This window comes from Symphalangus syndactylus, chromosome 2 (assembly GCF_028878055.3).
Source record: "Symphalangus syndactylus isolate Jambi chromosome 2, NHGRI_mSymSyn1-v2.1_pri, whole genome shotgun sequence".
NCBI lineage: Eukaryota > Metazoa > Chordata > Mammalia > Primates > Hylobatidae > Symphalangus > Symphalangus syndactylus.
In genome coordinates, this window is record NC_072424.2 from 21,392,944 (window position 1) to 21,416,542 (window position 23,599).

General features: G+C 38.6%; 1 pseudogene; it reads right to left on the minus strand.

The window, feature by feature from the left end:
- Positions 1-14,832: 14,832 nt before the first annotated feature.
- LOC129461977 (dnaJ homolog subfamily B member 6-like) lies at positions 14,833-16,305 on the minus strand (annotated as a pseudogene).
- Positions 16,306-23,599: the final 7,294 nt, after the last annotated feature.

The window sequence follows — 23,599 nt, forward strand, 5'->3', positions numbered from 1 at the left end:
TATTGGAAATGCACTATATATGGTAGTTAAGTGGCTCAGCCACTTACCAGCTATATGACCATTGCACGTCATCTATCTGCTTAGCTTCTCATCTATAAAATGGCTAAATAATAGTATGTGCTTCATAGAGTTATTATGAGAATTAAATGAAATAATGCACGTAAGTAGTACAGTGCTTGCTGCCTAGTAAGCAATTAATAAATGTTTGCCATTTTTGTAGTTATTTGGACATCTACTCTTCCCTACTATGTTGATTTCTCTTATTCCTCAGGAACGCCAATTATTCTTAGGTTTGGTCGTTTAACATAATCCCAAATTTCTTGCAGGCTTTGTTCATATTTTCTGATTCTTTTTTCTTTGTCTTTGTTGGATTGGGTTAATTCGAACACCTTGTCTTTGAGCTCTGAATTTCTTTCTTTTACTTGTTCAATTCTATTGCTGAGACTTTCCAGAGCATTTTGCATTTCTGTGTGTCCAATATGTCCTGAACTTTTGATTTTTTTTTATTTATTCTATCTCCTTACATTTTTCTCCCTTCACTTCTTGTATCATTTTTTGGATTTCCTTGCACTGGGCTTTGCCTTTCTCTGGTGCCTCCCAGATTAGCTTAATAACTAACCTCCTAAGTTCTTTTTCAAGTAAATCAGGGATTTCTTCTTGGTTTGGATCCATTGCTGGTGAGCTAGTGTGATTTTTGGGGGTGTTAAAGAGCCTTCTTTTGTCATATTACCAGAGTTGGTTTTCTGGTTTCTTCTCATTTGGGTAGACTGTCAGAGGGAAGGTCTAGGGCTGAAGGCTGTTGTTCAGATTCCTTTGTCCCAGGGGGTGTTCACCCGATGTGGTACTCTCCCCCTTTTCCTATGGATGTCACGTCCTGAGAGCCAAGCTGTAGTGATTGTTATCTCTCTTCTGGGTCTAGCCACCTAGCAAGTCTACCAGGCTCTGGGCTTATACTGGGTGTTGTCTGCACAGAGTCTTGTGATGTCAACCATCTATGGGTCTCTCGGCTGTGGATACCAGCACAGTATTTGGGATGTCTCCTGGGTCCTGCAGGAGCAGTCCACTTCTTTCAGAGGGTCTGTGGGTCCTCTCGGGTTTCTTGATTTATTCCTGCCATCATTCTGGAGCTAAAATTCATGATGTGGGCCTCCACACACTGCTCTGTCCGTCTGAGCTGGAGCTGCAGTCTAGTCCTGCTTCCCATCTGCCATGATGGAATCACAATCACAAAGTCCCACAATAGGCCATCTGTAAGTGGAGGAGCAAGGAAAGCCAGTCCAAGTCCCAAAACTGAAGAACTTATAATCCAATGTTTGAGGCCAGGAAGCATCCAGCACGGGAGAAAGATGTAGGCTGGGAGGCTAGGCCAGTCTATTCTTTTCCCATCCGTGTATTTGAACTAAATTTTTCTTTATTCACTGTGTCAAAATTGGCCCAAAGTAAGAAATACCAGCTTGACATACACAGTAAAGTACAAATTGCAAATTTCCTGTCAGGAACAAAGTCTTAGATATTAATTTCACAGAATGAAAGTCCTTAGAAAAGGTCTGCATCTTATTTGAGCGAACAAATTATTGTCTTTCACAAGAACACCACAGGAATTTGAATTTTGGTATTATCAGATGCTCCTTGTTAGCTCAAATACAATTTGCAGTGATATATACAACAGCAGGATTTGCGACAGGATTTTAGGTCTCCTGCCCGCCTCGGCCTCCCAAAGTGCTGGGATTACAGGCATGAGCCACCGCACGCAGCCAGGATTCCAGGTCTCAAGATAACTCCAACAGTTTTCTGGCAGCATAGTGGACTGTTATAATAAGCAGAGCAAGTGGCTGACTATATTATGTGATTTGAGGCCCCAAAAGCCCAGCCTTGATGGCTGGTCAGGAGTCAAGAATCTCATGGTCTAAAACACCTCACAAGTTTATCAACAAATGTGGAAGGACTTTAGAGACAGAACAGGAATAAATGCCATTTCTATCACTTATTAGCGATGTGATCTTGGGCTAATTTCTTAATTTCACTTTGCCCCAGTTTCCTCATTTCTGTGATAAGAATAGTAATATTCACCGAGCTGACTTATTGAGTAATGTTATTAGAGGTCCTAGCATAGTTCCTGACATGCAGATTTCATTTCCTTCACTATCTAATCGCCATTTATAGGGCCAGAAAACAGAGAGTATTTCCTGCTTTGATCTTGTTTTGACATTATAGTTACACAGGAGATTCTGAAGATAGACTTTCAGATATAATAAAATTAAATATTTCACCAATGCAAAGTGTCAAACATGAGGAAACATCATAATAATTGATAGCAAGAGAGCACAGAAAATAAAAAGACAATTAAAACACTTATTTTGCTTAAATCTTGTAAAATGGCATTTTATGAAATTGCATTTAATTTATTCATGTAAGATAATTGCTGCTTTATTGTTAAAGGTAGGAAAATATACATAAATAAAACATTTTTAAAATTAAGAAAAATTATATTTTAGTGGATATCTCCAAGCCTCTTTCTGAGAAAAAAAAAAAAAATCTCTAAGCCTATTTTGGATCCTTATTAAACCAACATCCGTGGAACTGCTACGGGGCCCTCTGTTTGTGGGCTTGTGAAGATGATGCAGCCTTCTCTCCTGGGTTTAATGCCCCCTGAGTGGCATTCTCTCTCCACTTTATCCCCACTAAAGCCTGTTTTTAGGAAAAGAAAAAGAAAGGATTCGACATTGAATTCCAGTAAATCTAGGCGAATGAACTGAGAGCCAAGAGGAAGATTTACCACCAAACTGATCTCTTGCATCCACTCAGGGTGCCGCTGCGGCACCCTGAGTGGATACGAGTCAGGCGTGATCTCAAGAACCTGAGTAGCCCTGCGTGCTTCTTCTCTGAAAAAGAAGCTATCTTGCCTGCTTACCAAAATATGGAGAGTTATTTTTTATTGTTAGAGATAGTTTTGAAAAATATAAATACCTCTTAGAAAATAGACCAGAATGACTAAAACTCATTAAAAAAATTAAGTGACTGCAACTCGTTAAATTCTGGGCAGTTATTTTGCTGGGAATAAGGAAGGTGAGGGGGAAAAAAAAGCATAGAACACAAAGAGAAAAGCAGATAGAGGAAAGGGACCCCCAGAGTCAATAGGGAGTTCAAAAGAAAATCTCTGGCTGTGGTTTTAAACTAGAATCTGGAGTTATGAATTTTTTTAATTCTAGAGATAAACTATGATTTAAACAAGAACTCCCCACTCCACACACACACACACATACACACACATAAGGATAGAAAAAATGTATACCTCCCATATCCACTTAGTGGTGGTTTGCAGCCATTTGACTAACATGCTTAGTATTGACTTCAGGGTCCATTATGGGCATCAAGGCAGCAGGCTAGATTTTTTTTTTTTTTTTTAGCAGTTTGATTTCCAAGACTTTCCCATGGCTTTTAATACTTTTTTTGATTCATCTTCATTACGCATTTTAAAAGCAAAGGTCTTTACTTACCTTGAAAGTACTACTTTTCTATCATCATAGTTCCTTGCTAATGGGTTTCTGAATTCCAATTTCATTACTTAATTTTTATAGAACTCTACTTCCTTTATTATTACATTTGCCTTTGTAATATGTACAATCTGTTGGCTAGGTATAACAGGGCTTTAAATATTTTCCCTGTGTACCATTAATAAAAATTGGTTGCTGATTCATTTGCTTTGCAGAATAAATCACTCTCTCATCCATGCCCAACAGAAAAATGGCATGTGGTATCTCCTGATTATACTCACTAGCTATTTTGCTCTGATCTCTCTTCTCCCCTACACTAGTGAAGATAAAATGTTCTTAGTTATAGAGAGGAAACAAGCAGAGTGGTAAAGCCACTTGGGCTTTATAAATGTAATAGTAATAATTTACTTAATAATAGTAATGTAACACTTGACAGTTTACTGAAGACCTTCATTTATATTATCTGGTTTGAATCCTGAAGGGTTATAAATGTGACCTACACAAGTTCATGATTAGTAAGTGAGGGAGGCCGCCCCTTCTTTTCTTTAATCAGGCTCAAGTATTTTTCCATCTAATGAACCAAAATCTTTCTCAGTCCCACATTCTTTTTTAGCTACAGCTCTCCTCACCTCCCCTTCAGAGCCAGGCCACTTGAGAGTGATCTATAGGTCTTTCACCTCTTCCTCACTTCCCACTCGTTCTTCAGCTCACTGTAATCCGAGATTGGTGTCCACTACTATATCGGGCGGACCCAGTAAAGATCATTGCAACCTTCTGGTTCCTAAATGCAGTGAATACTTTTCAGTCCTTCTTTTACTTGATTTCTCTATATTACTTGACATTATTGATTATTCCTGCCTCCTTACAACTAACTCTTCCCTTGGCTTCTGAGACCTCACTGTCTTCTGGTTTTCTCCTACCTTTGCAGCAGACTCTTCATGGTCTTTTCAGTGACTCCTGTTCCTCTGCTTTTTCCTTAAATATGGAGATTTCCTCAGGAGGCCAGTTTCCACTCATCTCCTTTTCCTTTTTCTTCCCTTTTCTTGTCATCCCAGAGCAAGCTTATCCGTTTTTCACTGTTCCTATATAGGCAGATGATTCTTTAAAAAAACTATCTCAGGTGTTCTTAAACACAAACAAAAGCGGAAATAATGGTTTAATTAATGTCTGTGTACCCATCACTCAGCTGCAAAAATCACCAGCACTTTACACATTTTGCGTCACTTATCATTCCCCATCATGTCACTGCACTTGTAAATATTTGTAAATATTTCAATATACATTTCATGAGGGCTTTGAAGTTATAACCACCATGCCATTTGTATACCTAAGCAGAATTAACAGTAATTATTTAATGTCATTAAGTAATGGCATTGAATCCAGATTCAAACAAGAAATTGATGACTCTTCTTTTTTTTTTTTTTTTTTTCAGATGGAGTCTCACTCTGTCGTCCAGGCTGGAGTGCAGTGGTGCAACCCCAACTCACTGCAACCTCTGCCTCCTGGGTTCAAGCGGTTCTCCTGCCTCAACCTTCTGAGTAGCTGGGATTACAGGTGCCCACCACCACGCCTGGCTAATTTTTATATTTTTAGTAGAGATGGTGTTTCACCATGATGGCCAGGCTGGTCTCGAATTTCTGACCTCAAGTGATCCACCTGCCTTGGCCTCCCAAAATGCTGGGATTGCAGACGTGAGCCACCGCGCCTGGCCTGATGACTCTTAAATGGGTTCCCATTTCTCGTCTGCCTGACCAGGACTCTGTCTTGGGTTCCAAACCCAAGTATCTATCTCACCTGTCATAGCTCCATTTGGAGGCCTCAAAGATGCTCTGGACTCTTTATGTCTCTACTTCAACTTCCTATAGCTCCCCAAGCTATTCCTTATTTTGTGCTTTCTCTCTCAGTAAATGGTACCCCTTGTCTATGCAGTTGTTCATGCCAGAAACCTGGGGTTTATTGTTGATATTTCCATCTCACCCACTTCCCATATCCAATATGTTACCAAATACTGTCAACTCTATCTCCTAGATATATTTTCAGTCTATCCTTCCATCCTCCCTGCCATTATTTTAGTTTAAGTCATTTTTCCCTTGGATTGCTACAACAACCTCCTAAATGCTCGCCATTTCTAGTACTTCCTCCTCCAGATCTTCTTTCCATGACAGCCAGGGATTTATTTATTTATTTATTTATTTGTAATTTTTTTTTATTTTTAAAATTTTTTTCAGATGGAGTTTTGCTCTGTCGCCCAGGCTGGAGTGCAGTGGCGTGATCTCGGCTCACTGCAACCTCTGCCTCCCAGGTTCAAGCGATTATCCTGCCTCAGCCTCCTGAGTAGCTGGAACTACAGGCACCTGCCACCACGCCTGGCTAATTCTTGTATTTCTTTTAGTAGAGATGAGGTTCCCCCATATTGGCTAGGCTGGTCTCGAACTCCTGACCTCAAGTGATCCACCTGCTTCGGCCTCCCAAAGTGCTGGGATTATAGGCACGAGCCACCGTACCTGGCTGGGATCTTTCTAACACGTAAATCTGGCCATTGCCACCCTCCTTAAAACTCTTCAGTGGCTCCTCATTGTTTTCAGGATCAATTTTAACTTATAAGGCCTTTGGAACCTAGTTCTTGCTAATGTCTCCAGCACAATTTTTTTCTTTTTCTCCTGATACTGGGTGCTCCAGCTGTCCGTTCCTTTAAGGTTCCACACTCTTTCTCCTCAGGCATATGTATATGTTGTCCCTTCTATGCAGAATGCCCTTACATTTCCTCTCCCAGCCCTTTCCTCATTGATTTAAGCCCTACTTGTCTTTGTATTTTGCCTGAACAACACTTTTAGGAAGTCTTTGTTTACTTTCCAAGTCTTAGTGAGGTGCCTGTTTTCTGGGTGACTAGGGTACCTGGAAGTATCCATTTCTTACTCCTTTTGTAGCTTTTATTCCACAGATAAGAACAGTAATTGCCTGTTACTTGCTGCCTTCTGGTCATAGTATTAGCATTAAGAATAGCGCCAGGCATGAGGCAAATGCTCAGCAAATATCAGTTGAATGAAAGAAGTCTTCTAAGTCCCACGTTCTTTCTAGTATTCCACTGTTTCTTAGTGTTGTAAGTATCGTATGTGATAGCTGTTTGCTCTAGCATCTAGGCCTCGGGAAATTCAGTTAGATATTCAGAAAATGGCTGAAACATGGAAATAAGGTAGTATAGGGTAAAGATTGTTAGTTTGTGTCTTATGGCTTTTGTAATAGCTATTCACATTCCTTATAATATTGTCCCACATCTTCACCTAGTTAGCTCCTTGTCACCTAGACAAATGTAACTATCACCCTCAGAAAGGTATTTTCTGATCTCACAGTCTAACGTAGTCACATAGTTATCACCATGTCCCAATTTTAATTCTACCCATAGCACTGTTTCTTTGTTCATTTGTCTTTCTCTCTCTCCCCAAGGGAGACAAGGACCTTTGTCTATTCTGTTCATTGCTGTATAATAGGGACTCTATAAATATTTGTTGTATTAGTGGGAAAGAGGAATAAATGAATGCCTGCTATAGAAATTGAGGTGATACAGTTCTAGGACTGGTAAGGGAAAATTGCAAGCCTGTTTCCCAAGGAGTAATTTTTCAAATGTAAGCAAAGTTTTCAAAAGTAAACAAGGCCTCCATAGGTCCTGTTATTAGTTAGACATGGAATCTTGTGTATAACTTTTTTCTGTGCTATTTCTAATGTTTCTTTTTCTTTTCTTTTCTTTCCTTTTTTTAGAGACAGGGTCTTGATCTGTTGCCCAGGCTGGAGTGCACTGGTACAATCATAGGTCACTGAAACTTCAAAATCCTGGCCTCAAGCCTCCCACCTCAGCCTTCCAAACTGTTGGGACCACAAGCATGAGTCACCATGCCCAGCCTAATTTTTCTCCCCTCCTCTCTCCTTCCCTCCCCTCCCCTCCCTCTTTCCTTCCTTCCTTCCTTCCTTCCTTCCTTCCTTCCTTCCTTCCTTCCTCTTTCTTTCTTTCTCTCTTTCTTTCTTTCTCTTTTTTCTTTCTTCCTTCCTTCCTTCCTTCCTTCCTTCCTTCCTTCCTTCCTTCCTCTCTTTCTTTCTTTCTTTCTTTCTTTCTTTCTTTCTTTCTTTCTTTCTTTCTTTCTTTCTTCTTTCTTTCTTCTTTCTTTCTTCTTCTTTCTTCTCTTGCTTTGTTGCCAAGGCTACACTGCAGTGGTGCTATCTTGGCTCACTGCAACCTCCATCTCTTAGGTTCAAATGATTCTCATGCCTCAGCGTCCTGAATAGCTAGGATTACAGGCAGCTGCCACCATGCCCGGCTAATTTTTGTATTTTTAGTAGAGAGGGGGTTTCACCATGTTCGAGACCATGGTCAGGCTGGTCTCAAACTCCTGACCTCAAGCAACCCACTCGCCTCGGCCTCCCAAAGTGCTGGGATTACAGTCCTCGGCCTCTCAAAATGCTGGGACTACAGGCATGAGCCACCACACCCAGCCTAATATTTCTTTTCTTAGGGAGATGTAGAAGCTGTTTGATGGATGCTCTCCATTAACACACCTTTTTTTTTTTTTTAATGTTGATTTAAGTTCTGGGATACATGTGCAGAATGTCCAGGTTTGTTACATAATTACACACGTGCCATGGTGGTTTTCTACACTTATCAACCCGTCATCTAGGTTTTAAGCCCCACATGCCTTAGGTGTTTGTCCTAATGCTCTCCTTCCCCTTGCCCCCAACCTCCTGACAGGCCCCAGTGTGTGATGTTCCCTTCCCTGTGTCCATGTGTTCTCATTGTTCATCTCCCACTTATGAGTGAGAACATGCGGTGTTTGGTTTTCTGTTCCTGTGTTAGTTTGCTAAGAATGATGTAGTCCACCTTTCTTTTTTATTTATTTATTTATTTATTTTTATTTTATTTTATTTTATTTTTTATTATTATACTTTAGGTTTTAGGGTACATGTGCACAATGTGCAGGTTTGTTACATATGTATCCATGTGCCATGTTGTTTTGCTGCACCCATTAACTCGTCATTTAGCATTAGGTATATCTCCTAATACTGTCCCTCCCCCCTCCCCCACCCCACAACATCAAAAAGGCACTATTCACAATAGCAAAGAGTTGGAACCAACCCAAATGTCCAACAACGATAGACTGGATTAAGAAAATGTGGCACATATACAACATGGAATACTATGCAGCCATAAAAAATGATGAGTTCATGTCCTTTGTAGGGACATGGATGAAACTGTAGTCCACCTTTCTTAAGTGAAGTGATAAGCATGTGCTAATATCAGCAGAACCAAAAAGAAGCAAGCTCTGGGAGAGGTGTAAATGAGTAAGAAAGGTAATCAGGGAGCCTTCCGAAAGAAACTTTTTAACAGAAGCGGGGGGCAACAATTCGCATAGTTCAGCTTCAGAAACCCTGTTTGCAGAGACTCCTAATGAGGCTAACGGAATTACCCCAAAGAACAGACAGTACACCATTATTAAAAATTATTAAAGACCCACAAAGAGCTTCCCTTTATATCTATCAACATTTACTCTATTAGAAATTAAAGTAGATATTAAAAAAATATTTATTTCATGTCGTTAAATATAACAACAATAAACCCATTATGTGTTAGCATAAATAACATTTTAAAATGAAAAATCACAATATATATTTTTATTTTTATTTTTAGAGATAGGGTCTTACTCTGTTGCTTAGGCTAGAGTGCAGTGGCATGTAACTTTGCCACTGTAGCTCACTGTAACCTTGAATTTCTGGGCTCAAGTGATCCTCCTGCCTCAGCCTCCTGAGGAGCTAGGACTACGGGCATGCACCATCATGCCTGGCTAATTAAAAAAATTGTTTTAGGGATGGGGTTTGCCTGTATTGCCAAGGCTGGTCTCAAACTCTTGGCCTCAAGAGATCCTCCCACGCTGGCCTCCCAAAGTGTTGGGATTACAGGCGTCGGCCATCACACCCAGCCCATATTTTTAATTAAACTTCTTATTTTCACATAATTATAGATTCACTTGCAGTTGCAAAAGATAATACAGAGAGATTCCATGTATCCTTTAGCCAGTTTCCCTCAATGGTATAATCTTCCAAAACTATAGAACAATATCAACTAGGATATTGACATTGATACAGTCAAGATATAGAACAGTTCAGTTACCACAAAGATCCCTTCTGCCCCTACCACCAAACCCTAGCAACCACTTATCTGTTCTCCATTTCTATAATTTTATCATTTCAAGAATCTTATACAAATGGAATCATACAGTATGAAAACTTTTGGCTTTGTTAACTCAGCATAGTTTCCTGGATATTCCTCCAAGTTTTGTGTATCAAGAGTTTGTTCCTTTTCATTGCTGAGCAGTATATTCCATGGTATGTATATATCACAGTGTATTTAGCCATTCACTTGTTGAAGGACATCTATGTTGTTTTCAGTTTTTGGCTATTACAAATATGGCTGCTATGAACATTTGTGTACAGGTTTTTGTGTAAACATAAGTATTCATAAGTATTCATTTCTTTGGAATAAATGCCCAGAGTGCAATTGCTGGGCTATATTGTAGTTGCATGTTTAGTTTTGTAAGAAACTGCCAAACTGTTTCCCAGAGTGGCTGTACTTGATATTTTACATTCTCACCAGCAATGTGTGAGTGATTCAGTTTCTCTATATCCTCACCAGTATTTAGTTTCGTCATTGTTATTATTGCAGTGGGGGGTGGTATTTTTCCCATGTTTTTATTGTGGTAAAATACATATAACATAAAATTTATCATTTTAACCATTCGTTAGTCTGCAATTCAGTGGCATTAAGTACCTTCATATTGTTGTACAACTATCACCATCATCCATTTCTATAACTCTTTTCAGCTTACAGAACTAGAAGTTCTACACCCATTTAACAATAACCATTTCCTCCTCCCTTCACCCCCTGGCAACCACATTCTACTTTGTCTTTATGAATGTGACTATCTAGGTATCTCATATGAGTGGAATAATATTTTTGTTTTGTGACTGGCTTATTTCACTTAGCCTAATGCCCTCGAGTTTTATCCATGTTGTAGTATGTGTCAGAATTTCTTTCCTGTTTAAGGGTAAGTAGTATTCCACTGTATGTATATACCACATTTTGCTTATGCATTCATCTATCAATGGATACTGGGGTTGTTTTTGGTTATGGCTGCAATGAACATAGGTGTACAAATATCCCTTCAAGACCCTGCTTTTAATTCTTTTGAGTATATACCCAGAAGTGGAATTGCTGTATCATATGGTAATTCTGCTTAATTTTTTGAAAAACTGCCATATCATTTTTCATAATGGCTGCACAATTTTATATTCCCACCAGCAGTGCCTAAGGGTTCTAATTTCTCCTATCCCCACCAACATGTACTATTTTCTGTTTTTTTTTTTAATAGTAGTTACCGTAATGGGTGTGAGGTGGCATCTCATTGTGCTTTTGATTTGTGTTTACTTAATGATTAGTGATATTGCCTATCTTTTCATGTGCTTGTTGGCAATTTGTATATCTTCTTTGGAGAAATGTCCATTCAAGTCATTTGCCTATTTTTGAATCAGGCTATTTGTGTTATTTTGTTGAGTTTTAGGAGATCTCTATATAGTCAGGCTTTTAATCACTTACCAGTTATGTGATTTGCAAACATTTTCTCCCATTTTGTGGGTTGCCTTTTTATTCTGTTGACAGTGTCTTTTGATGCACAAAAGTTTTTGATTTTCATGGAGTCCAACTTGTCTATTTTTTCCTTTTGTTGCTTGTTTTTGTCATACCTAAGAAATTATTGTCAAATCCAATGTCATGAAGATTTTGCCCTGTGTTTCCCTCTAAGAGTTTTATAGTTTGAGGTTTTATGTTTAGGTCTTTGATGCATTTTGAATGAATTTTTGTATGTGGTGTTAGGTAAGGGTTCAACTTCATTCTTTGGCATTGGATATCCAGTTTTCTTAGGATCATTTATTGAAAAGACTGTCCTTTCCCTATTGAATAGTCTTAGCTCCCTTTAGTGGGTCATACTTTCCTGTTTCTTTAAACATCTTGTGATGTTTTGTTGAAAACTGGACATTTTAATCTAACAATTTGGTAACTCTAGAAATCAGATTCTCCCCCTTCCCTAGGGTTTGCTGTGTGTTTGTGCTTGTTTTGTTTATTTCTACTTTTGTTTTTAGATTGTTGTAGGCTGTGTCTGTGCCGGGGATCAGCTTGAGGTATAAACTTAATGTCTTTTCTGAGCCTGTGCCTTCCCTTGAGCATGCAGAGTCACTTTCTAAATTCCCTGCATATGTGGTTGTTTTTGAATGTCCTAGCCCCTAAATGCCTGGCTCCCAAAGGGGAAAAAGAGCAAAATGAAGGGAAAAGGGAAGGAGCCATACAGCCTGAAAGTTATTTCTGCCTGAGTGGGAGGGCCTCGTAGCAATGGGAATTTGCCACAATTACTGCCTATCTCTGTGTCGTCTGCACCTCCATGATCAAAAGCAGCAATCCGTGATTACAACCCAGCTCTCCAACATTTGAAGGATTGGGTCTTTTTTTGTCTACCCTGGCTGAGGCAAACTGCAAGCTGCTCCTGGAATATGTGTAGAGCTGCTTACCAGGTGGCTTGGGGTAGTGGATGGATAGCTGCTGCTGAGCTAATAGCTGAAATTCACCAAAATTAACCTGCAATTTACTGTTTAAATCTTCCTCTGGAAGCTGCAAGCCTTCAATAGACTCCAGAGTTGATCTTGTTTTCCTGCTACACTGCTGAACCCATTTATTAGTTCTAGATTTTTTTTGATTCTAGATTTCTTGAGATTTTCTATGTAAACAATCATGTTCTCTGCAAATGGGGGCAATTTATTTCTTCTTTTCCAATTGGTATGCCTTAGTATTTTCCCTACTTCATTGCAGTAGCTAGAACTTCCAGTACTATGCTGAATTGAAGTGATGAGAGTAAGCATCTTTATTTTGTTCCAGAATTTAGACCAAAAGCATTCAGTCTTTCATCTGTAGGATTTTTATAGACGCTTTTATCAACTTGAGAAAGTTCCCACTCTGTTTGCTAAGGGTTTTTGTTTTTGTTTTGTTTTGTTTGTTTGTTTGTTTTGAGACAGAAGGAATCTCTCTCTATTGCCTAGGCTGGAGTGCAGTGGCACCATCTCGGCTCATTGCAACCACTGCCTCCTGGGTTCAAGCGATTCTCCTGCCTCAGCCTCATGAGTAGCTGGGACTACAGGCGAGTACCACCACGCCTGGCTAATCTTTTGTATTTTTAGTAGAGACAGGGTTTCACAGTGTTAGCCAGGATGATCTCGATCTCCTGACCTCAGTTGATCCACCTGCCTCGGCCTCCCAAAGTGCTGGGATTACAGGTGTGAGCCACCACACAGCCAAGAGTTCTTATCATGGATGAGTATTGGATTTTGTCAAATGCTTTTTCTGAATCAATCAATCCCATGAATTTTCTCCTTTAGCCCATTCCATTGATAGGGTGGACCATTACATTGATTGATTTTTGAATGTTGAACTAAACTTGCATACCTGAAATAAATACTTGGTTATGCTGTATAATTCTTTTTATACATTGCTTCATTCGATTTGCTAATATTTTGTTGAGGATTGTTATGTCTATACTGATGAAAAATATTGATCTGCAATTTTCTATTTTTGTATTGTCTTTGTCTGGTTTGGTATCAGGGTAATTACTAACCTCATACATTGAGTTGGTAAGCGTTCCTTCCTCTTTTACTTTCTTGAAAATATTGTGTAAAATTTGTGTTAATTCTTTGTATGTTTTGTAAAATTTTCTAGTGAAGCTATCTGGGCCTGGAAATTTCTTTTTCAGGTTTTCAATTACAAATTCAACTTCTTTGATGGTTATAGGACTATTTAGGCTGTCTGTTTCATCTCAATTAAGTTTTGGTAACTTGTGGTATTTGAGGAATCAGTCCATTTTCTCTAAGTTCATAGTATTCCCTTATTATCTTTTTTGGCTTAAAAAATTACAGTAAAACATACATAGCATACAATTTACTCTTTTAACCATTATTTTTCTCTCTACTTAGAGACAGGGTCTTGCTCTGTCGCTCAGGCTGTAGTACAGTGGCATGACCACAGTTCTCTGTAGTCTGGAACTCTTAAGTTGAAGTGATCCTCCTGCATCAGCCTCCTGAGTAGCTAGGACTACTAATGCATACCATGATCCCTGGCTAATTTAAAATATTTGTTTAGAGACAGGGCTGTGCTATGTTGCCCAGGCTGGTCTTGAACTCCTGGCCTCATGCAATCCTCCCACTTTAGCCTCCCAAGTAGCTGGAATTACAGGTGCAACCCACTGCACCCAGCTCTTAACCATTTTTAAATGTAGATTTCAGTAACGTTTAGTACATTCACAGTGTTGTGCAACAAGCACCACTGTCTGGTTCTAGAATAATTTCATCACCCTAAAAGGAAACCCCACACTCATTAACCAGGCACTCTCTATATCCCCCTCCTCTTCAACCCTGGTGTTAATGGAAAAACCAAAGTCTGTAAAATATTTTAAAGAGGTTTATTCTGACCCAGTATAAGTGACTGTGGCTCAGGAAAAACACAAACCCAAGAAGCCTTGAGTAAGGGATACCAAGGTGGTCAAATTACAGTTGATATGGTTTGCTCTGTGTCCTCACCCAAATCTCATCTTGAATTGTAATCCCCACATGTCAGGGGAGGGACTTAGTGGAAGGTGATTGGATAATGGGGGTGGTTTCCTTCATGCTGTTCTCGTGATAGTGAGTGAGTTCTCATGAGATTCTATGGTTTAGAAGTGTCTGGCTTTTCTTGCTGTTTCTCTCTCCTGCTGCCATGTAAGACGCGCCTTGCTTCCCTTTCATCTTCTGCCATGATTTTAGGTTTCCTGAGGCCTCCCCAGCCATGTGGAACTGAGTCAATTAAATCTCTTTTCCTCATAAATTACCCACTCTCAGGTAGTTCTTTATAGCACTGTGAAAACAGATGAATACAGTTTTATACATTTCAGGGAGGTAGGAGTCATAGACAAAGACATAAATCAATATATGGAAAATATACATTGCTTTGTCCTGAAAAAGTGGGATATCTTGAAGTAGAGTCTTACACGCTATAGGTGGATTCAGAGATTCTTTAATTTGCAGTTAAAGGAGTAAGGCTCTGTCTATACCTTGAAGTCAGCAGAAAGAAATATTTAAGTTAAGATAAGGATGCTATGTCAGAGTCAGCATAATATACTGGATGAAACAGACCTGTTTAGCAAGATTGATGGCCTGCAGGCATGACTTGCATGGCCTTAGGTTTTTTTGTTTTTGTTTTTGTTTTTTTGCACCAACACATTCGCATTTATTTTCTTTTTTTTTTAAAGCAAATGACAAAGACCCAGTTTACCAGCTTTACTTTTTTAAACCTAAGCTTAACATTACATACTTAAACAATTGTCAAAACTTACCAAGTTGCCAGCATTCATGCACAACTAGAAAACATCCTTAATTTATATTAAACCAGAAATGTATTACCATTAATGCATTAATATCTTTCACTACTAAATACTGAAAAAAATTGAAATTATTTCTGTAGAAGAATCGTCCTGGCAATGTTAACTTCACAGCAGGCCGACACTACGTGGCTCACATTTCAGACACAATGAAAAGCAGGTCCATGCTGGTGTTAGTATACAATCTTGTCCTACACTAAAGAGTCAAGACTCGCCTTGGAGTACGTTTAATAAAAAAGCAAGTGCATACAGAGATTTACAACAATATTAAAGACAAAAAAGATAGTCCTATTATGTGGTCCCAACAATCAACTCAAAAGTCTATGACAAATAGAGGCTCCGATGAGCTTTTTATAAATACTTTAGGTACAATTATACTGAAAGTTGACTTCGTTTGAAATCTTCAAAAAGATGTTCCTGTTAATCCTCAAATTGTGCTTGTTATAGTTTAACATTTCTGTTAAGCGCGTGCGTTGAATTACTTATCCCAGCGCAGCAGCTGCTCCTTACCATTTATTGTTAAGGACTTCAACTGGCCATCTTCTTCAACTGCTACTCTTTCTTGACCGTTCTCAACAATTCTCTTTGTGATGATTTTTCTGCCATTAACCATTTTAGTTGAAGTTGATATCGATTTGAAGTTGCCCATGCTACTACCACCAAATGACATGGAAGAGAATGAAGTGAGGCCCCCGTGACCTATGACCCAAGTGAAGTAACTCCTGTATCAAAAGAAGAAAATCCACTTCCAAAAGACAGAAATCCACTGAACGCGGAGAAAAACGACCCCGTCCCTCGGCTTCTGCTTCCTCGGGGACCCCTTCGATTCCCAAAGAAGTCCTCAAAAGGGTCTTCAAAGAAGTCAAATGAAAATGGGTCCCTTCCACCAAAAAATTCCCTGAAGACATCATCTGGGTTACGGAATGAGAAGCCAAATTCAAATGGACTGTCAAAATGACTTCCACCTCCTCCTCCACCATTTAATCCTTCTTTGCCATGTTTGTCATAGATGTCCCATTTCTTAGCATCTGACAGCACTTCATATGCCTCCACTACTTGTTTGAATTTTCTCTCTGCTTCTTCTTTATTCTCGGGATTTTTATCTGGATGCCACTTCAGTGCCAGTTTCCGATATGCCTTTTTAATATCCTCGGGTGAAGCATGTCTCTACACGCCTAGAACTTCATAGTAATCCACCATATTTTAAGAGATTGTTGGAATGGGTCCGAGGACGGAGGCGGCTAGTGGCGGGATGCAGGGGAGGCAGGGTGACGGCCCGAATCTCCTCACAGCTCCAGGACTACTGCGCTGGTGGTGGCAGCGGCTCCTCGAACTTTCCTTTCTCCAGGTTTTGCTTATAATTTGGTATCTTATTGCCATAAAGAATCAGTTTTGTCAGTCTTATGATCTCTATTTTAACATTAATGCTGGTCAGTTGTTTTGTCTAAACTCCAAAAGGTCAGGGGTAAATGAAACGTGTCCAACCTCCCTTCCATGGTGGCAGGGAACTCAGTTTCTCTGGGATCACCTAGCTAAGCAGGGATCCATTCAATTGGTGAGGGGCTTAGGATTTCTAGTTTGCACTGGCAGTCACTAATCTGCTATCTGTGTGAATTTTCCTACTCAATATTTTATATGAATGAAATCATACAATATGTAGCCTTTTGTGTTTAGCTTCTTTCACTTGGCATAATGTTTTCAAGATTCATCCATATTGTAGCATGTATCATACTATGTTTCTTTTATGGATGAATAATATTCTATTATATGTATATACCACATTTACCCATTCATTTGTTGGTGGACATTTGGTTTGTTTCTACCTTTTGATTATTGTGAATAGTGCTGCTATGAATATTCTTATACCAGTTTTTGTTTGACACTTTCACTTTTTGTGGGTATACACTTAGGAGTGGAATTGCTGAGTCGTGGTAATTCTATGTTTAATTTTTAAAGGAATTACCGAACTGTTTTCCACAGTATGTGCACCATTTCGTGTTCTCACTAGCAATGTGTGAGGGTTCCAATGTCTCCACATCCTCTCCAACACTTTCCATTTTTAAAATAATAGTCATCCTAGTGGGTATAAAGTAGTATCTCATTGTAGTTTTATTTTGAATTTCCCTGATGGCTAATGATGTTGAGTATCTTTTCATATGCTTGTAAGCCATTTGTATATCATCTTTGGAGAAACATCTGTTCAAGTCCTTTGCCCATTTTTAAATTGAGTTGTTTGTCTTTTTGTTGTTTAGTTATAAAAGTATTATATATTCTAGTTATTAGACCATTATCAGATATATACTCCATAAATATTTTCCTCCATTCTGTGAGTCTTCTTTTCACTCTCTTGATAGTGTCCTTTGAAGCACAAAATATTTTAATTTTGACCAAGTCCAGTTTATCTATTTTTTCTTTTGTTGTTTGTGCTTTTCATGTCCTATCTATGAAATCATTTCTAATCTGAAGATTCTAAAGATCATCACTATTCTTTCTTTTATGAATACTTCTTTCTTCCATAAAACTTCTTTTATAGTTTAGGCTCTTATATTTAGGTATTTGATCCATTTTGAGTTAATATTTATAAATACTATGAGGGGTCATGTAAGGGTTCAACGTAATTCTTTTTTTTTTTTTTTTTGAGACAGAGTCTCACTCTGTCGCCCAGCCTGGAGTGCAGTGGTGTGATCTTGGCTCACTGCAAGCTCTGCCTCCTGGGTTCACACCATTCTCCTGCCTCAGCCTCCCGAGTAGCTGGGACTACAGGTGCCCACCACCACGCCTGGTTTTTTTTTTTTTGTATTTTTAGTAAAGAGAGTGTTTCACCGTGTTAACCAGGATGGTCTCAATCTCCTGACCTCGGGCTGACCTTGTGACTCACCTGCCTTGCCCTCTAAAAGTGCTGGGATTACAGGCATGGGCCACCGCGCTCGGCCCAACTTAATTATTTTACATGTGGATATCCAGTTGTTTCAGCACCTCTTGTTGACTTTTCTTTCCCCATTGAAGGATCTTAGAACACCTGTCAAAAATAACTTGACTATAGATGTATGGTTTTATTTTTTGGCTCTCAATTCTATTCCATCAATCTATATATCCATCCTTACACCAGTTTCAATTTTTTTTTTCTTACTGTAGCTTTGTAGTAAGTTAGGAAATTGGGAAGTGTGAGTCCTCCAACTTTGTTTTTCTTATTCAAGATTGTTTTGGCTATTTGGGGTCCTGTGCCATTTCATATGTATTTTAGAATGGCTTCTCGGGCCGGGCGCGGTGGCTCACGCCTGTAATCCCAGCACTTTGGGAGGCAGAGGTGGGCGGATCACGAGGTCAGGAGATCGAGACCATCCTGGCTAACACAGTGAAACTCCGTCTCTACTAAAAAAAAATACAAAAAATTAGCCGAGCGAGGTGGCGGGCGCCTGCAGTCCCAGCTACTCGGGAGGCTGAGGCAGGAGAATGGCGTGAACCCCGGGGGACAGAGCCTGCAGTGAGCCGAGATCGTGCCACTGCACTCCAGCCTGGGCGACAGCGAGACTCTGTCTCAAAAAAAAAAAAGAATGGCTTCTCTATTTCTGCAAAAAATGCCATTGGAATTTTGCTAGGGATTGCATTGAATATATAGATAGCTTTGGGGAACATTGACATCTTTTTTTTTTTTTTTTTTGCATTTTTAGTAGAGATGAGGTTTCACTGTGGTCTCGATCTCCTGACCTCGTGATCCGCCCGCCTCAGCCTCCCAAAGTGCTGGGATTACAAGCGTGAGCCACCGCGCCCGGCTGCCATCTTAACAATTGTAAGTCTTCTGGTGCATGAACATGGATTGTCTTCTCATTTATTTAGGTTTTAAATTTTCTTTTAGTAATGTTTTATCATTTTTAGTATACAAATCTTACATCTCCTTGGGTAAATTTATTCCTAAGTATTTTGATCCTTTTGATGCTATTATAAAAGGAATTTTAAAACATTTCTTCTTAGATTACTTATTGCTAGTTTATAGTAATTCAATAGATTTTTACATGTTTATTATTTTATCATAGATTTTTGGTGAATTTGTTTATTAGCTTTAGAAATTTTCTTTGTGTATTCCTTAGGCTTTTCTATCTATCTATCTATATATATGATCATGTTGTCTGAAAATAAAGGTAGTTTTACTTCTGCCTTTCCAATTCTTTTTCTTGCCAAATTACTCTGTCTAGGATTTCCAGTGCAACGTTAAATAGAAGTTGTAAAAGCTATCATCCATGTCTTGTTCTGATTACAGTGGGAAATCTTTCAATCTTTCACCATTGAGTATGATGTCAGTTGTAGGTCTTTCGTGAATGTCCTTTAATCTGTTGAGAAAATTCCCTGTTATCACTAGAATAGTGAATTTTTTTTTTTTTTTTGTCATGAAAGGGTGTTGGGTTTTGTCAAAAGCTTTTACTAGATCAATTGAGATCGTATGGTTCCTCCTCTTTATTCTACTAATGTGGTACATTATATTGATTTTATTTCCTATGTTGAACTACCCGTGCATTCCTGGGATGAATCCGCTTTATCATCATGTACAATTATTCTAATGAGCTTCTGGATTTGGTATACTAGTATTTTGTTGAGGATTTTTGCTCCCTTGTGTTCATAAGGGATATTGGTCTACAGTTTCTTTTCTTGCATTGTCTTTGTCTGGCTTGGTGTCAAGGTAATGCTGGCTTCATGGAATGGGTCAGGGTGTATTTCCTCCTCTTCTGTGTTTTTGAAGAATTTGAAACAGATTAGTGTTAATTCTTCTTCAGATGTTAGGTAGAATTCACCAGTGAAGTCATTTAATCCTCAGCTTGTTTTTGGTTGGGTGATTTGTGGTGATTTGTGGTTATTGAGTCAATCTGTTTATATGTTATAGGTCTATTGAGATTTTCTATTTCTTCTTGAGTCAGTTGTGGTAGTTTGTGTTTCTAGGACTTTGTCCATTTCATCCTGGCTGTCTAATATTTTGGTTTATAGTAGTTTATTATATTCCCTTATAATCTTTTTATTTCTGTAAACTTAATAATAATGTTCCCATTTGTTTTTTTGAGACAGGATCTCACTGTGTCACCAGATTGTAGTGCAGGAGTGCAATCAGAGATCACTGCAGCCTCAATCTCTTGGGCTCAAGCCATCCTCCTGCTTAGCTTCCTCAGTAGCTAGGACTACAGGCAGGTGCCACCACACCCAGCTAATTTTTTTATTTTTATTTTTTTGTAGAGACGAAATCTTACTATGTTGCCTAGGCTGCCTCAAACTCCTGGGCTCAAGCGATGCTCCTGCCTTGGCCTCCCAAAGTGTTGGGATTACAGGTGCGAGCCACCAAGCCTGGCCTGTGTCACCATGCCCAGCCTGTTCTCAGTTTCATATTTGATTTTAGTAATTGAGTCTCTCTCCTTTTTTTTTTTTAGTCATTCTAGCTAAGGTTTGTCCATTTCGTTGATCTTTTCAAACAATTAACTTTTGGTTTTACCAATTATTTTGTTTTTCTAATTGTCGATTTCATTCATCTGCACTCTAATATTGATTATTTCCTTTCTTGTTCTAGCTTTGGGTTTGGTTTGCTCTTCTTTTTCTTGTTAATTAAGGTGTACGATTAGATTATTGACCTAAGATTTTTTGCTAATGTAAGCTATGAATTTCCCTCTGAGCACTGCTTTCACTGCATCCATATGTTTTTATATATTGTATTTTATTTTCATTCATCTCAAAGTATTTCCAATCATTCTCGTGATTTCTTTTTTAACCTATTAGTTGTTTAAACTGTTACAATTTTAATGACTGTAGTGAAATCTTCTGTATTATTCCTGATACTGATGATTTATATATTTTATCTTTTTATCTTTCTCAGTCTTTCTAGAGGTTTATCAGTTTTAATGATTGTTTGCCAATGAAGAAGCCTTTTTTTTTTGATATTCTCTATTGTTATCTTTCTTACTATTTTTTTTAGACATGGGGTCTTGCTGTGTTGCCCAGGATGGCCTTGAACTCCTGGGCTCAAGCAATTCTCCTGCCTCAGCCTCTTGAGTAGCTGAAACTACAGGCTCATACCACTACACCTAGCTAATATTCTCTATTGTTTTCAGTTTTGTTTATTTCTGTTCCTATCTTATTTCCTTCCTTCCACTTCCTTTGGATGTGCCCTTCTTTTTCTATTTTCTTGAGATGATTATTTAGATTATTGATTTGAGACCTTTCCTATTTTCTAATATAAGCATTTAGCAGTATAAATTTCCCTCTCAGTGCTACTTTAGCTATGTCCCACATAGTTTGATATGTGTATTTTCACACAGAAAGACATTTAAGATACTTATTGCATCATGGAATTTTTCAGTACCTAGTCTAATGGCCCTTAATTTCCTCAACTGTGGCCCCTTTCCTTCGTCCAAGCCTCTCTTAAATCATGGTTTCTAGAACATAGACGTCTGGATTGGTCTAGCTATTGCATACAGTGCTAGACTATCTGTTCATTCCTTTGTTTGTTCATTCATTTACCCATTCATTCATTCAACAAACATTTACTGAGGTCCTATACAAGTCATTGTGCTGGCTAGGAATATACAGATGTTTAAACAGACATACTCCTTCTCTTTATGGCTCTGTCTGGCAAAGATGACAAATAATTAAACAAATAATTTCAAGGGTCACCACTATCTCCCTTGTTATAGGAACTCTACTACCATTAACACAAAGCTAGGTTAAAATTCTATGAGGTTTTTGTTGTTGTTGTTGTTGTTGTTTTGTTTTTTTCCAACAAGTTCTGCCATTTTCTATCCTATTTTCAAAAGTGTTTTCCACCTTGAACCTAGGGTGATCCTCAGCTGGTTGCACTCTACAGGCTATTCCAGTTGCTTAAAGCTGACTAGTTCCTGATTGGTTGAGGCTGTGGTTGGATGTCTTGAAGATCATCCCTGACCTGAACCATGACTGCAAACATCTCTGTCTGTCCCTTTCCATTGATCTCTCTTTTGTGATACAATCTGAGCACATAATGGAGTAGCACCTTAGCTTTGGGTAGAGTGATAAAATTTTTTAGAGTTCTGTTAGTTAGGTCTTTTGGTCATCACCAAACCCTCGATAGATATGGTCCCCAATTGACAGATGAACAAATTGAGACTGAGAGAGGCTAAGTTACTTGCCCAGTTGGGAAAATCAGGAACTGATACAGGTTTTTAGATTCCCACCTAGGCCTTTACTTTTGCCTCAATCTCACTGTCTCTTCCTAGTTGACCATTAAATATATTTTAAAGAGGGCAAAGTCCAATTGCATAATAGGTCTGCCTGTCTGTAACATGATGATTAGTGCTAATGGCTGGGTATTACCTGGCATGCATGTGTTAGGTTTACAGTAAAGAATGTCTACTTTTTATTAACTGTCCTTTTAGATATATTAGTGACTGTCACACCTGAATTATAACAAAGAAGCACTAGAGAAATTCAATGTGGGCGGCAAAATTCTTTGAAGAATAACTAGTTATAATTGGGGAGTCTGAACACATTTCAGAGTTGCACATTTAATATGCAGTATGGTTAATTGCACTGTAATTACAGTATTTTAGAATGCCATGCTAAGTGTTTAATCCTTTTCAGGTTTGCCCTCCAATCAGTGGTCTGCCTTCATTTTCCAGATTGATGAAGTCTGCCTCAGAGAAGGGGGTAGGTAACAAGACCGTGTCGATGTGTCTAATCAGCTGGGAAGGTTGTAAAATGAATCTTTCCTATCTAGAATTTATATTTAATCATAGTTATGTTCTCTTTGTGAATGAGTGTTGATTAGCTAGATGTCAGAATAGGACAACAATAAGCTTTTATTTATCCAGATAAGTTATGCTGGAGTCATTATTTAGGTCTGATTGAGTTGATGGAGATATTTACATTACCTCAGCACACAGAGCCACTTAATCTTATTCATAATGTTAATTATATACTCCAAGAGTTACTGCCATGCTCTTATTTATGGTGTTTACTATTCGGGTTTGTTTATATATGTGATGACTTATGGATCCCTCTTTTTCACTGGACTATGCCCTTTTTACAGTTGCAAAATGCACCTCCACTTATAAAAACTGATCTTCAGTAGTTTGTTCACAGTGTTTCTGATGTCATCCAATTTGGAGAAGGAAACTCTCTTTGGTTTCAGGGAGTTAGTTAAGACTACATAATTGAACTGACTTTTAATAGTTTTTTTTGTTTTTGTTTTGTTTTGTTTTGTTTTGTTTTGGCTCACGCCTGTAATCCCAACATTTTGGGAGGCTGAGGTGGGTGGATCATTTGAGGTCAAGAGTTCAAGACCAGTCTGGCCAACATGGTGAAACCCCATCTCTAATAAAAATACAAAAAAAAAAAAAAAAAAAAGAGAGACTTTTTTTTTTTTTTTTTTTTTGGCCTTTATGTATTTGTGTATGCTTTTGCAGTGATTGGAGTTTTCTTTCCCTGCATACCCCCTGCAAACTATTATTTATTCTTTTAGGCCAGGTCTGAAATTTCCATTCTTCAAGGAAGGCTACTTTAACTGTACCAGAGAGAGTTAATCATTGCCTGCTTTATCTCAACTACTGTATCTGAGCATTAACACCATCACAGCCCCGTCATACTGTATCTCAATTATTGTTG